The sequence below is a fragment of the Oratosquilla oratoria genome, chromosome 17 (genome assembly GCF_046742065.1).
Source record: "Oratosquilla oratoria isolate Oo_2021 chromosome 17, ASM4674206v1, whole genome shotgun sequence".
Taxonomy (NCBI): domain Eukaryota; kingdom Metazoa; phylum Arthropoda; class Malacostraca; order Stomatopoda; family Squillidae; genus Oratosquilla; species Oratosquilla oratoria.
The window spans coordinates 21,119,756-21,134,099 of record NC_134793.1 but is presented as its reverse complement, the minus strand read 5'-3'; the positions used below and the strand labels follow the sequence as shown (position 1 = coordinate 21,134,099).

Genomic DNA, 14,344 nt, shown 5'->3' with positions numbered 1-14,344 from the left:
TAACGACGATAATAACGACAATAACGACAATAACGACGACAATAACGACAACAATAACGACAATAACGACAATAACGACAATAATAATAATGACAATAATAATAATGACAATAATAATAATGACAATAATAATAATGACAATAATAATAATGACAATAATAATAATGACAATAATAATAATGACAATAATAATAATGACAATAATAATAATGACAATAATAATAATGACAATAATAATAATGACAATAATAATAATGACAATAATAATAATGACAATAATAATAATGACAATAATAATAATGACAATAATAATAATGACAATTATAACAATAATAATGACAATAATGACAATAACAATAATGACAATGACAATAATGACAATAACAATAATGACAATAATGACAATAATGACAATAATGACAATAATGACAATAATGACAATAATGACAATAATGACAATAATGACAATAATGACAATAATGACAATAATGATAATAATGATAATAATGATAATAATGATAATAATGATAATAATGATAATAATGATAATAATGATAATAATGATAATAATGATAATAATGATAATAATAATAATTATAATAATGATAATAATAATAATAATAATAATAATAATAATAATAATAATAATGATAATAATGATAATAATAATAATAATAATAATAATAATAATAATAATAATAATAATAATAATAATAATAATAATAATAATAATAATAATAATAATAATAATAATAATAATAATAATAATAATAAAAATATACTGACCACTCACCTTACACCTCTGACCTCTGTTACTAGAAAGGCACTTGCGCGATCATTATTATTAACAATCCACTGACTCAATGGCATCCCCACACTGTCACTATTACCATGCCACACTATCACTATTACCATGCCACACTATCACTATTACCATGCCACATTAACTAGTCCGCAAAATTATCTATTGTGCCCAGGGCCGCTATAGCCAAGGTCTCATGATAAAGAAAATTATTATATCTGTATTCATGAGCTACAAAAATAGTATGTTTACTCATTCTGTCTTGGTTGTTTTATATTTAGCAAATGTCTCTTTATAAGATGAAATTATAACTGGATTTATGAGCACCAAAAATATGTTTACTGATTCTGTCAGGGATGCTTTAGCCAACGTCTAACGATAAAGAAAATTATTATATCTGTATTATGAACACTAGAAATAATATGTTTACAAATTCTGTTAGGGTTGCTTTAGCTAATGTCTCATGATAAAGAAAAAGATTATAACTGTATTTATGAGCACCAAAAATTATATGTTTACTGAATTTATCAGGGTTGTTTTAGCCAATATTTCATGACAAAGAACAAGATTATAACCGTTTTTATGAGCACCAAAAATTATATGTTTACTGACCGTCAGGGTTGTTTTGGCCAATTCCCTATGATAAAAATATATATATATCTGTAATTATGAGCACCAGTAATCACCTTTTTTTTCGAAGAGGGCAGACGACGACTCGACTCGCTTGTGAGGGAGTGGTTAAGCGTATGTGATGGTTAAAGATGGCGCGGTGTTCTTCAAATATCCATGACGTCATATCCGGCCGTACCCGAGTCGCGTTTATCGTCAGTCATAACTTCGATAACTCGAAGTCTTCACCCCTTGAACGCGGTGACGGAGATTATACACTACGTTCTGGTCCAGGGAAATTGATTCCAAACGGCTGAAGGGCGAATCTAGGTCTAAAGATGGCGTTGATGGGGGCAAGGCTCCTCTCAGACTGGAGTCCAACGTCTTAGATGGTTAAGTTTGTCTGTGGCTGACCAGAAAAGAAAAAGAAAATGCGTCACCGTGGTGAGTGGGTGAAGTCATTGTTCCCTCCGACCCCGCCAAGACTATCACAGATCGGTAGCCTTTCGAGAGAACATTATTCCAAATCCAACTAAACAAACAATCTCGATACAAGATTAAGTACAACCTTAATACAAAAATAAGACTACTTTCCAACAAAGCCTTTGTTCCTGATTTTGAATCTCTGTATGGCTTCAAAATCTTACACTGATCTAATCTAATCTAACCTACTAACCTAACCTATTCTAAACTAACCTAGTCTAGCCTAACTTAAGCTAGCCTAATCTAACCTAACCTAACCTAACCTAACTTAACCTAACCTACCCTAACCTAGCCTAACCTAACCTATTATAAACTAATCTAGCCTAGCCTAACTTAAGCTAACCTAATCTAACCTAATCTACCCTAACCTAACCTACCCTAACCTAACCTATCCTAGCCTAACCTGAATTAACCTAACCTAACGTGAATTAACCTAAACTAGCCTAACCTAACTTAACCTAACCTAACGTAACCATTATGACACGTGGAAGGTATGGACACACTCAACATCATAACAGCGCAGGAAAGACATGAAATCACCCTGAAATGTGATGAGAAATAATCCAGTAAGTAAAAAAAAAAATTTTTGCAACCTAACATAGTCCCCCCCCCATAAGAGAGAAAAAGCTCTTGAAATATAGGAAGATAGCTCCACTCGAATGTAGTCATACATTCCACCAATTACGAAACATCTCCATTACTCTCATAGGCACATCATATTGTTCAGGAATCCTGTATATAGTCATACGCCTTTTCAAGATCCACGAAAACTGCATCTTCCAATTACGAAACATCTCCATTACTCTCACAGGCTCATCATATTGTTCAGGAACTCTGTATATAGTCATACGCCTTTTCAAGATCCACGAAAAATGCATCTTCCAATTACGAAACATCTCCATCACCCTCATAGGCACATCAAATTGTTCAGGAACTGTATATAGTCATACGCCTTTTCAAGATCCACGAAAAACGCATCTTCCAATTACGAAACATCTCCATCACCCTCATAGGCACATCAAATTGTTAAGGAACTGTATATAATCATACGCCTTTTCAAGATCCACGAAAAATGCATCTTGAGAAGGCGCACGTGTGTATAAAGATCTATCTATCTATCTATATATACACCAAGGAATTCTTCCCCCTTATAAGGGAGGTAGCCAGTCGAGGAAGCAATTTTGGGTATAAAGAAAATTACATAAATATATTCTTGCATATACGTACGTGAATCTGGTTATGAAAAATCATAAGTAAAACTCGATTCATCTATCGTGGACGTCTCCATGGAAATGGGCATTTCAAAATGAAAGAAGTTTATTATTTATTTTGTCAGGTAACAATATCACTTTCTACACAGAAGAAACACATCATTAGGTAAAATGAGAACCAATCAGAATGTTCCAGAAGTGGTAAACGAACCCTGTAACAGCCAATAAACGGTCAACTACGAACCCATCAGTGGTTCAACTTTGGAAGTAAAAATGTAGAGAAGTCTAGAGTTGTGGGGTCATTTGTCATTTGCACTATCAAGACACCACAGTCCTCCCTCTCATCCCTACAGCAGTGAAACCAAGCTTTCTTATGAAGACTTAGATAATACGATCATGAAATTTAGACTCCATGTAGCCTCAATTATGAAAAGGTACATTTCGTATACCTAGATACTTTGGTATATTTTCAAGTGTAGAGTAATTAATGCAAAGACACGTACAAAATATCAATTGCCATTATGAAAGTGGTAGTTTAAAATTTGCCACGGAAATACATGTTTGTCATGCTGTCTTCTTCTGTTATGTCTATGACAATGCTTCGTATTAATTGTATGCAGTATGCAGGGTAACTAAAAAATGTACTCACACTAAGGCGTTGAGTATCTAAAACTAAGGAACTAAACTACGAAACGTATAATTTGATATGTGCAGGGCGACCTGAGTAGACTTGGGGATAACCAAATTTTTATTTAGTTTAATTTAATATATTCAACCTATTTTAATTGTACCTGCATGAATAAACATACATCATTTATAAAAATGTAAATATGTTGTTTTTGGGACGCACGGCATATTTCGATACTAGCGACATCTATGGAACTGGTAATCGAATTAGCGTTTGTCCTCGTGTTGACGATCACGCGTCTTCAGCGAGCTTTCCCCTTCTCTTAGTCGACTTGAAACGTGACGTCACTTGTTTTGGGGCATTTGCGGCAGACCTGGAAACGGTGACAACATTCGGAGCTCATTCGAGAAAAAGACGGGAAGTGAAAATTTGTGTAAAACTTTTCAAGACATTTTATTGATTGTCTTTCATGTGTGCACGTGAAACTAGTAATATATTTCCTGTGAATGAAACTAGAAACATGTACGAAACCTTACAACTGTGTGAACTTTGTGTTAAAACAAGAGACAAAAATCTGAAAATAAACATAACAATGAAATTTCATTACGTATAGTGTAAACTTAATGAACCAGTGTATACGTCAGAAAATATTAGAAAATAATAGACCTATTACAAAACGTAAAGTAAATATGATTCGGTGTAAGATTATTTGGGGAGTTATTGAAAGCCTACTATATACAAGATTGTTCTGAAATTTGTGTGAAGGGACGTCACCAAGTGGACAAGCCAAGAAGTATTCATATCTTGTGTAAGTATTTATCTAAGTTATTCCAAGTGCTCTAACATGACTTTGTTTTTGTAATTTTTCCTACAAAATACGAAAATACGTGGCACGTATCCACACAGAACGTCAGCATATATGGACCTTATGCGACAAGGAAATAAGATCGATAATCGCGATGTCTGACAATGGGTCCCGAAGTGTCTACAAGGACAATTGGTCACACAATCTGTGTTTTGATACGATCATGATAGAGACACCGCACTTTGTTGATTAGAATCGACTGACGGCAGTCAGGATAATACCTACGTGAATTGAATTGGGACCAATGTGTTTATATGAAAATTTAACATGTTAACATAGGATGGGAAATTCCCCAGGACAAATTAAATAACTTGTCGAGAGATTTAAGTAGTATTGGCCCAAGCGATTGGTTTGGTGACTTACGCGACGCGCACGCGCGCACACACACACACACACACACACACACACACACACACACACACACACACACACACACACACACACACACACACACACACACACACACACACACACACACACACACACTGTGCTTCGGGTCGTTACTCTGACTCTCGTGGGCGGGGAATTGGGTGTGTGTGTGTGTGTGTGAAAGGTCATAGCATTACCCATAGATCGATCATACGAGCTCTGAGCTCTCTTCCGGGAGGGAAATAGCTGTCGATCACGAGTCCAACACGTGATCCAAAGACCAAGGTGAATACACACATACACACACACACACGTACAAACACACACACACGTACAAACACACGTCCAAACACGAACATATACATGCACACACGTACAAACACACACACGCACGTACAAACACACGTTCATATCACGTACATACACACAAACATATACATGCACACACGCAGGAATACACACACACAAGCGCAAATTGGAAACACGCACATATACATGGACACACGTTCACAAAAGCAGATGCATACACATCAACAAAACACACAAACATACACATATACATACAAACACACACATATACACATGCTCAGACATACATATATATGCACACAAGCACAGACATGCACATGCAAACGTACACGTGCCCACACACACACACACACACACACACACACACACACACACACACACACACACACACACACACAGAGAGAGAGAGAGAGAGAGAGAGAGAGAAAGAGACACGTTCCCACAGACACGCATACAACCGCACACAAACGCACACATATACACTCACGCAGACATACGCATACACACTAGGTATGAGGGGCATGATAAATCGGAGATTAGGAGACGGGACCCGACGAGCGTTGATCCTATTCTGTATGCTACAGTGTGGTACAGACAAGGTAAATGTATAGCCACAGACACGCACACAGATGCACACACACAATTCACTCATAGATACACATACACACGCACACGCACGCATATACACGCGACTCGATGGCGCAGTTGGTAGGGTTCACGGCTGCCACTACGGCAGTCCGGGTTCGAATCCCGTCCAGGCATGAAATAATTTCAGTATCGCTGCACTGCAAGTCGTTACTCTAACTCTCGAGGGCGGGGAGTTGGGTGTGCGTGTGAGGTCATAGCATTACCCAAAAACCAGTCATGTATGAGCTCTGAACTCTCTTCCGGGAGGGAAATAGCTGTCGATCACGAGTCCAACACGTGGTCCAAGACCATGGTGAATCACACGAACACGCGTGTGATTGGAGTTGAGGTATGTAACACTATGAGACTCGTGTGGTGGGTGATACATAGACATTTGTGATGTAAGTTGTGTTATTTATCTGTGTTTGGATAATAATTATTGTAGTTGTGGTCTCTCTTTCTCTCTCTTTTTTTTTTTTTTTTTTTTTTTTTTTTTTAAAAAACCAACTTTGTGTTTGGTGTTGACTTCCCTGACCGCAGGATTATGGTGCTGGTTTAGTCTCCTGAATTAGCGCTGTGTGGTGGATGTTGTGGTCATGTGAAGTGAAATATTTCGTGTGTTTATGCTGTTGGTGTTTTTTTGTAGTGCGCTTAGTGTTTTGTGCTGGAGTGTTTTCCTTTTTTTTTTTTTTTTAAGGGTGTAGAGATATGACTACAACCCTGTGTATTGGTCTGTGTAGGTGACAGTTTCATAGATTTTGCGAATATAGGGTTTTCGTTGTGGGCTGTAATTTCCAGTACTTTTTTCGTAGATAATCTTGCGCGCCCCTGATGTGGGATAGGATATGGTTATAGGTCTGGGTTGATTTCTGTTGTTTGAAAATCCATGTGAATATAAACACGGCAAAGGAAACACAGGAACGCTTCACTTCCAGTCCATGTTTCCTTTCCTGTTGTTTCCTTCGGTGGTCTTCGCGTCCTAATTAGGCAATCAGGGAAAAAAAAAACACATAAACATACTTGTACACCTGTAGTTCTAATCAGGCTGAGCAAGTACCTAAATGGCCCAGAACAAATGCTCTATCATCAAGAAAACTTCCCAGACCAGCTCCGTCTCAAATTTAGAAGCTCAGTATTTGGGAATGGTCATCCGAAGCTACTATCCTAGCTTGTCTTTCACTTGGCTTACACATATTTATCAGTCACATTGATCCAAAGTAATTTAGAAGCACAGAGGTGTAGATAATTCCATTATATTCTCTTACCTTTTTAAGGTTTCAATGATTATGATCACACGAGAGTACACCATAAGTTTAGCGTTTATTTAAATTATAGCGTTCTAAACACAGTTTAACAGGTCAACATTTATTTTCTTAAATACAAAAATAGGATGTACTTACATGACTAACGACACGTGTATTACAAATAGACTTCACACATACACTCGGGCAATACTGGCAAAGACCAACAAAGTCTTTTGGTAATTATTGCCAACCTGAGACAATCTCTTAAAAAGATTCCTCTCGGGCACGTGCAGAGAACTTCGAGAAATCTCGAAAATCATCACTGAAGACTCGACAGGAACTTGGACGGGATTCGAAGACAATCCTGGTCGGATTTTTCTTCTGTGGAGCCTCTGGGTTGGGTCAGGTGGGGTGGTCCATGAATGAACCTCTGTTCCAATGACGGATACGGATGGATCAGAGGAACGCAAAGGGTCCGGGAATCCCTCCAATGGCGAAAGAGTTGCCACTGGGTTCGAGGGTATTGAATCCAATGGGCAGTATGTTTTTTGGAGGGGTCTTGGTTCCTTTTGATTTCCGTCTGCCCGCGCAATTGGGGCAGAAGACGGGGACGGCAGAGGTCTCCTGCACCGCTATCAGAAGCGTCAGGACGAGTAGGGTCGCCAGCACGAGGTTGCGAGGTCCAGCCATCCTGAACATCTAGATTCTTGTGCAAAACAAAACAAAACATTATGGGGACCTTGCAATTTCAGTGTGTTCCAACTTGCAGCAGGATTCATACTGCTAATATGTGGAATCGAAATACAAACTAAACTTGAATGGCAGATCTAACGTCTATGATTTCACGTATAGCCACTTTAAGTCATAAAATGCTGTTTAACTACTATATCTGAAAAGATTGTATATCCTAAATCTTCACCTGTATAGAGGAGAGGGAGAAGGGGGTAGTGATCACAGAGGGTTTGAGAGTGAGTGCTTCAGTCACCCCAAATCACCAATTTATACTTCCAGGAAAGATGCCACTTCCAGCTATTTGCTAAAAATTTGTCCTCCCTAGACACAATGAACTTGATCGTATTGCTTTCTATATATGTTTTTATTGTAGAATTGCGATGAAATGTTTAACTTTTTACGAGATATTTGTCGTATATATATATATATAAATATATATATATATATATATATATATATAGATATATATATATATATGTATATATGTTTATTTTCATATATGTGCCGTGTAGTTATAAAAACAAGCAAGTTATGGGGCTTCGTTGAGGGTGAACTTAGGAGTTGCTGTAAGGAAACGGAGTGACCCAAATTTCAACTATGTCCTGGTTCACTTTTGAGTGTTTAAAGAGCCTTCTTCAGTAACTTTGTCTAGCTTACGTAAATAGTAGGTTGAGGTGATGTGCATCAGCAGTAGTGGGATTGTGGTTCCGGAATGATTGAGTATGTTGGCGTCACTGGTTCTTGGTTTTTGTTTTAGGAGTGTGAATAATGGTTTGTGATCGTTTATATTCTGTACTTAGGTTATGATTTGAAAGATTTGTTGTTGTTGTTTGAAATAGTGAGGGATCGGCAGTGTCTGGCAGCTTCGTGGCGAAATCCGAGACATTGGTTCCTCGTAGATTTCCATGAAAATCTAAAGGTACCGTGGCGGGTTGTCACCGCCGGAGGCCAATCGGCGAGGATTCTTCCTCCGGCGGGAGATCTCTCAGGAGGTCTTCATCGAGCTGAAAAAAAAGAATGTTCATCTTTTCAAGATATTTGGTCCGTCGACTTTTGACAATCCTTTCACATAATTTCACAATTATGTTGCATCCAGTTTGAGATCCCGTCAGGTCCCCGGGGCTTTTGTCGCATCCAGTGATTCCAAAAGTTTGAACACTTCTCTCACTTAAACATTTATATCTAATAAACCCGAATTTTTTTCCTCCTCACTTTCCTCCAAAAAGATGTTCTTATTTGTGACGACTGGAATTTTTCATTTATTATTTCTGCCTGGCCTGAGGCCTTACCACCGCTATTAACTTGATTACTTCTCTGAAATTTCTATATTGTTTGTATATTTGAAAAAAGAAAATTATTCCAAACCTAATTAATCTGCTTTCCTAAAGTTAAGTCTCCCTCGCCTTTGCAATTCATTCCTTGGCTCTATTTCCTCATCCTCCAGCTGAAATTAAATTGTTACATGTTTAATTTTTCCTCTTTCTCTTGCGTGTTTTTTCCGTGGTTTGTGGAGTTTGTATCCGTTCAGACCACAACCTTGTTGGTGGTCAGGAAATGTTCAAACGCAGGAGACGGTGTCCACGCTTAAGCCACATCAGTGACGATACCGGGAGGAAGCTGACGTATCACACACAAACACACACACACACACACACACACACACACACACACACACACACACACACACAATGATGTCCAAACAACATATAATACAAACATCATATCAACACTAAGACGCATCTTTCATGTTTTATATATTTGTATAGTGCACAATCACTTCAGCATTATAAAATGTATAGGTAATCATTTATTATGTATTATCTATGTTAATCCCTCTTACCTTAATATGTGGATTTTCCGCCTTGGGCTGCCATGTTTTCAATAAACCATTCATTTTCATCAAGTCACTTCAGGTCCTGAGATGACTTTGACGTCATCAGTAGATAAATCCCAGACTCACGGGCCCGGGCGGGGATCGATCTGCCGACCCCGTGATAACAAAACCAACTATCTACCACTGTACTAGCCAGGAGGCGACTTACGCGGGTGTTTACAATATATTCTGTACAATGATCAACCTCATTGTGATGTAGGTCGTACTAAATTGTGGGTTATGAGTTCAGGCAAAAGGAGCGATGGGATTTATCTAGGTCTACGAACAATAGCCTTTCTGTCCTATATGCGGTCGTTTGGTCCTGACCCGTGGTATGTTAGAATTACACACACACACACACACACACACACACACACACACACACACACACACACACACACACACACACACACACACACACGCAGGATATGGTGTCCGCGCTATAGCCACATCATTGGTAATACCCAGAGGAAGTTGATGTATCACACGCACATAGTGATGTCCAAACAACATCTAATCCAAACATCATACTAACACTGCTATCATCTTTCATATGTTCATGTTGTATATATTTGTATAGTGCACATTCACTTCAGCATTATAAAATGTGTAGGTAATCATTATGTACCATCTATGTTAATCCCTCTTACCTTAATAAGTGGATTTTCAGCCTTCGGCTGCCATGTTTTCAATAAACCGTTTATTATTATGTCACTTCAAGTCCTGAGATGACTTAGACGTCATCGGCAGATCAATCCCAGACTCACGAGACTGGGTGGGGATCGATCTGCGACCCTGTGGTTATGAGGCATGCACTCTACCACTGTGCTAGCCAGGAGGTTACTTACGCGGGTGTTTACAGTATATTCTGTACAGTGATCAACCTCATTGTGATGTAGGTCGTATTGAGTTAGGGGATATGCGTTCGGGCAAATGGAGCAATACGATTTATGTAGGTCTACGAACAATAGCCTTACTGTCCTATTACGGTCGTTTGGTCCTGACCCGTGGTGTGTTAGAATTACACACATGCAAGCATTAGGTGTTGTTCAAAGCACTATCTATGCGCATGAATTCACATTGGAGTTAGATTCTAGGTACCATTTTCCTATACTAATGTGCTAATTTTTCAAAATCCTTGTGAGTAGCCAGTTTTTTTTTATAAACAAATTTGGTTATATTATACGGAAGTGCAGCCCATAAACAACGACACACACACACACACACACACACACACACACACACACACACACATATATATATATATATATATATATATATATATATATATATATATATATATATATTAAACCACAATACCTGTAATTCTAAGTCATTAACATCGAGACACTCGAGGAGGCCAACTTGCAGAAATTGAAACGTGGTAGGATGTAATGTCAAAGGACAAAATATCACCATATGATATAATGATAGTGGAGGACAAAATATGACTATGGTATGTAATGATAGTGGAGGACAAAATATGACTATGGTATGTAATGATAGTGGAGGACAAAATATCGCGGTATGATATAATGTCACTGGAGGATAGAATATAATTTTAGGAAGGGATGCCGGACAGAATGTCAGTGAACGACGGGTGGCCGGTGTGGAACGTGGTAACGTAGGGGAGCAAAGTATACATAAGAGATCGAATGATTGTGAGGGAAGTGAGGGACCACATGTCCGTGATGGGACAAACGTCCATGAGGCATTGAATGTCAATGAAGGACCAAATGTCAATATAGAGCAAGGTGTCAATTAAGAATAAAATTATAATGTAAGGCATGGTGTTGAAATACGTGTCAAAAAGAAATAATCACGAGTTTCTTAATACCATGTACTTTAATGCTCGTAGTATTAGGAATAAATTCCAAGAAATACAGGCGTATGTCAAAAGCGAAAATCTCGATATGATAGGAATAACCGAGACATGGTTAAATGGTAAAGAGTTTGAAGCTGAATTTAATATTGCAGGATTTAAACACTTTCATCAGGATAGAAACCACAAGAAAGGTGGAGGCGTTCTGTTGTACGTTAAAAACAATGTCCATGACTGTTTTAGAAAAAGTAAAACAGGATGCATATGATAGTTTGTGGGTAGAATTAACCCAAACAAATGGACAAAAAATTAATGTAGGTGTAATATATAGGCCAAAAACATTATCATTAGCAGACGACAAACTGTTGTTTCAAGAACTGTCTAGTTTCTGCAACCGGGACCTATTGATAATGGGTGATTTCAATTTTACTGACATTGATTGGATGACCCTTGAACATGGCCATATAGGTAGTCGCTTGATAGATTTTCTCGGTGACAGTTACTTAGTTCAGCATGTAAAAGAGTATACAAGGCATGGGAACTTACTCGATATATTGATCACTAGCCGTGAAAGCATGATAACCAATGTAGAAACTGGTGAAACTATTGCAAATAGCGATCACAACTTAGATTCAAATTGCTAGAAAATTTTAAAATAGATAATTATGTATCAAAAATACCCGATTTTAGTAAAGCTCAGTTCATAGGACTACGTTAGGAGCTTCAGCTCACATATTTGGAGGCAATGTTAAGCGAAAGACTTGCTGATCACATGTGGGAAATATTTCAATATACGCTTATTAAGATGATTCATATTTACATCCCATTTAAGGAAGACCCCCCCCCCCCAATCAGGCTCGCCCAAAATAGCTTGACAAAGAAACTGAAAAATGTATTGCTAAAAAGAAACAGGCTTATAAGAAATACAAGTGCTCTGGTTCACTTAATGACTATCAAAGTTATGTTCTAATACAGATAGATTTAAAAAAGATAATAAAAAAAACGCAAACGACAATGCGAAATTAATATCGCTGATAAATCCAAAGAGAATTCCAAAGAGTTCTATAGTTACATTAGAGATAAAAAGGTTGTTAGGAATTATATTTGTCCACTATCATCTGCTGACGGTTAACTTGAATATTCAAATGAAGGAATGTGTGATGTTTTAAATAACTATTTTAACTCGGTATTCATAAACGAAACATCTTAAAGTGAACTCCAGACTGAAACCTGTGAAAAGTCTAGGGTGAACTTACTACGGTAAATATAACAAGAAAAATTAAAGGGTGTATAGAGACACTCAAAAATAATAAAACACCAGGGCCTGACGGTTGGCATCCAAGAATCTTAGAGGAAATGAAAAATGAGATTGTTGTTCCTTTAGAAATTATTTTCAAGAAATTCATCATATCCAGAGATGTCACAAGAAAATGGCAGCTAGCTAACGTTACTCTCATATTCAAAAAAGGGTGACAAAAAGAAACCAAATAACTACAGGCCTATAAGCTTGACTTTAATCGTAGGAAAAATGATGGAAACTATCCGTTGTACAACTTCATTTAGACATATTAGCAGGGTTTACCAGTTCAGAAAATAATGAGGGACAACCACTCTCAACAATGAAAGAGTATAAACACTTAGTGGTGATAAACCGTTGTTTAGACGCATCAGAACGTTTCTAGCGTTGTCACACAATAATCTTTGTATTTTTATATTTCTAGATTTCATATTTATCATAGAATAGAATTCGCGAACCTGGGTTTCTGTAAAGCCGGTCGTCATAAAGTAAAGTGTTATTGTACTTGCTTTCGATGTTTTAGACGACTAAACATAAGCACATAATGCAACAGATGAGTCTCATATGTTGCTTGGAAAGGTGGATCTCGATCCGTGACAAAGTTCAGACCCTAAGAACATCTCGAAACAGCTGAGAATTTACGGTATCTATTTCACCAATTCCAGGGATGTCACATGATGTTAAAAGTGCATACATTTAGCTGTTACGAGGTACACGATTGGTTTGAAACTTGGTCGCACAAGTTTTGGTTTATATTCTAAACAGAGTTGGACCGGTCAACATTTATTTTCTTAATCATATACAAAAATAAGATGTACTTACATGACTAATTACTCATGTATTCCAAATAAATACACTTCACTCATAGACTCGGGCAATACTGGCAAAGACTAACAAAGTCTTTTGGTAATTATTGCCAACCTGAGACAATCTCTTGAAGGGATTCTTCTCGGGCACGTGGGTTTCTGGGACTAGAAAGAGAACAAGCAGGAGAACTTCGAGAAATCTCAAAAATCATCGCTGAAGACTCGACAGGAACTTGGACGGCATTTGAAGACAATCCTGATCGGATTTTTCTTCGGCGGAGCCTCTGGGTTGGGTCAGGTGGGGTGGCCCATGAATGAACCAGCTTCCCAGTGACTGATACGGATGTATCAGAGGAAGGCAAAAGGTCCGGGGACTCCATTAGCGAAAGAAAAGCCACTGGTCGCGAGGGGATTGAATCCAGTGCGCAGTCTGCTTCCGGAAGGAGTCCTGATTCCCTTTGATCTCCTGCCCGCACAATTGGGGCAAAAGACGGGAACGGCAGAGGTCTCCTGCACCGCCATCAGAAGCGTCAGGACGAAGAGGGTCGCCAGCACGAGGTTGCGAAGTCCAGCCATCCTGAACGCCTAGATTCCTGTGCAAAACAAAAAACAAAACAAAACATTAATGTTTGATTGGACAACTTGTAACCACAATGTCTTCCAACTT

General features: G+C 38.0%; 1 long non-coding RNA gene across 2 annotated transcripts in view; it reads left to right on the top strand.

Annotated features, from left to right (window-relative positions):
• Positions 1-4,248: 4,248 nt before the first annotated feature.
• Positions 4,249-14,344, top strand: part of LOC143034494 (uncharacterized) — a 360,878-nt gene continuing 350,782 nt past the window's right edge. For both annotated transcript variants that reach the window (XR_012967251.1, XR_012967250.1), the window contains exon 1: positions 4,249-4,541. This is a non-coding gene — a long non-coding RNA (uncharacterized LOC143034494). The remainder of the gene's footprint in view (positions 4,542-14,344) is intronic.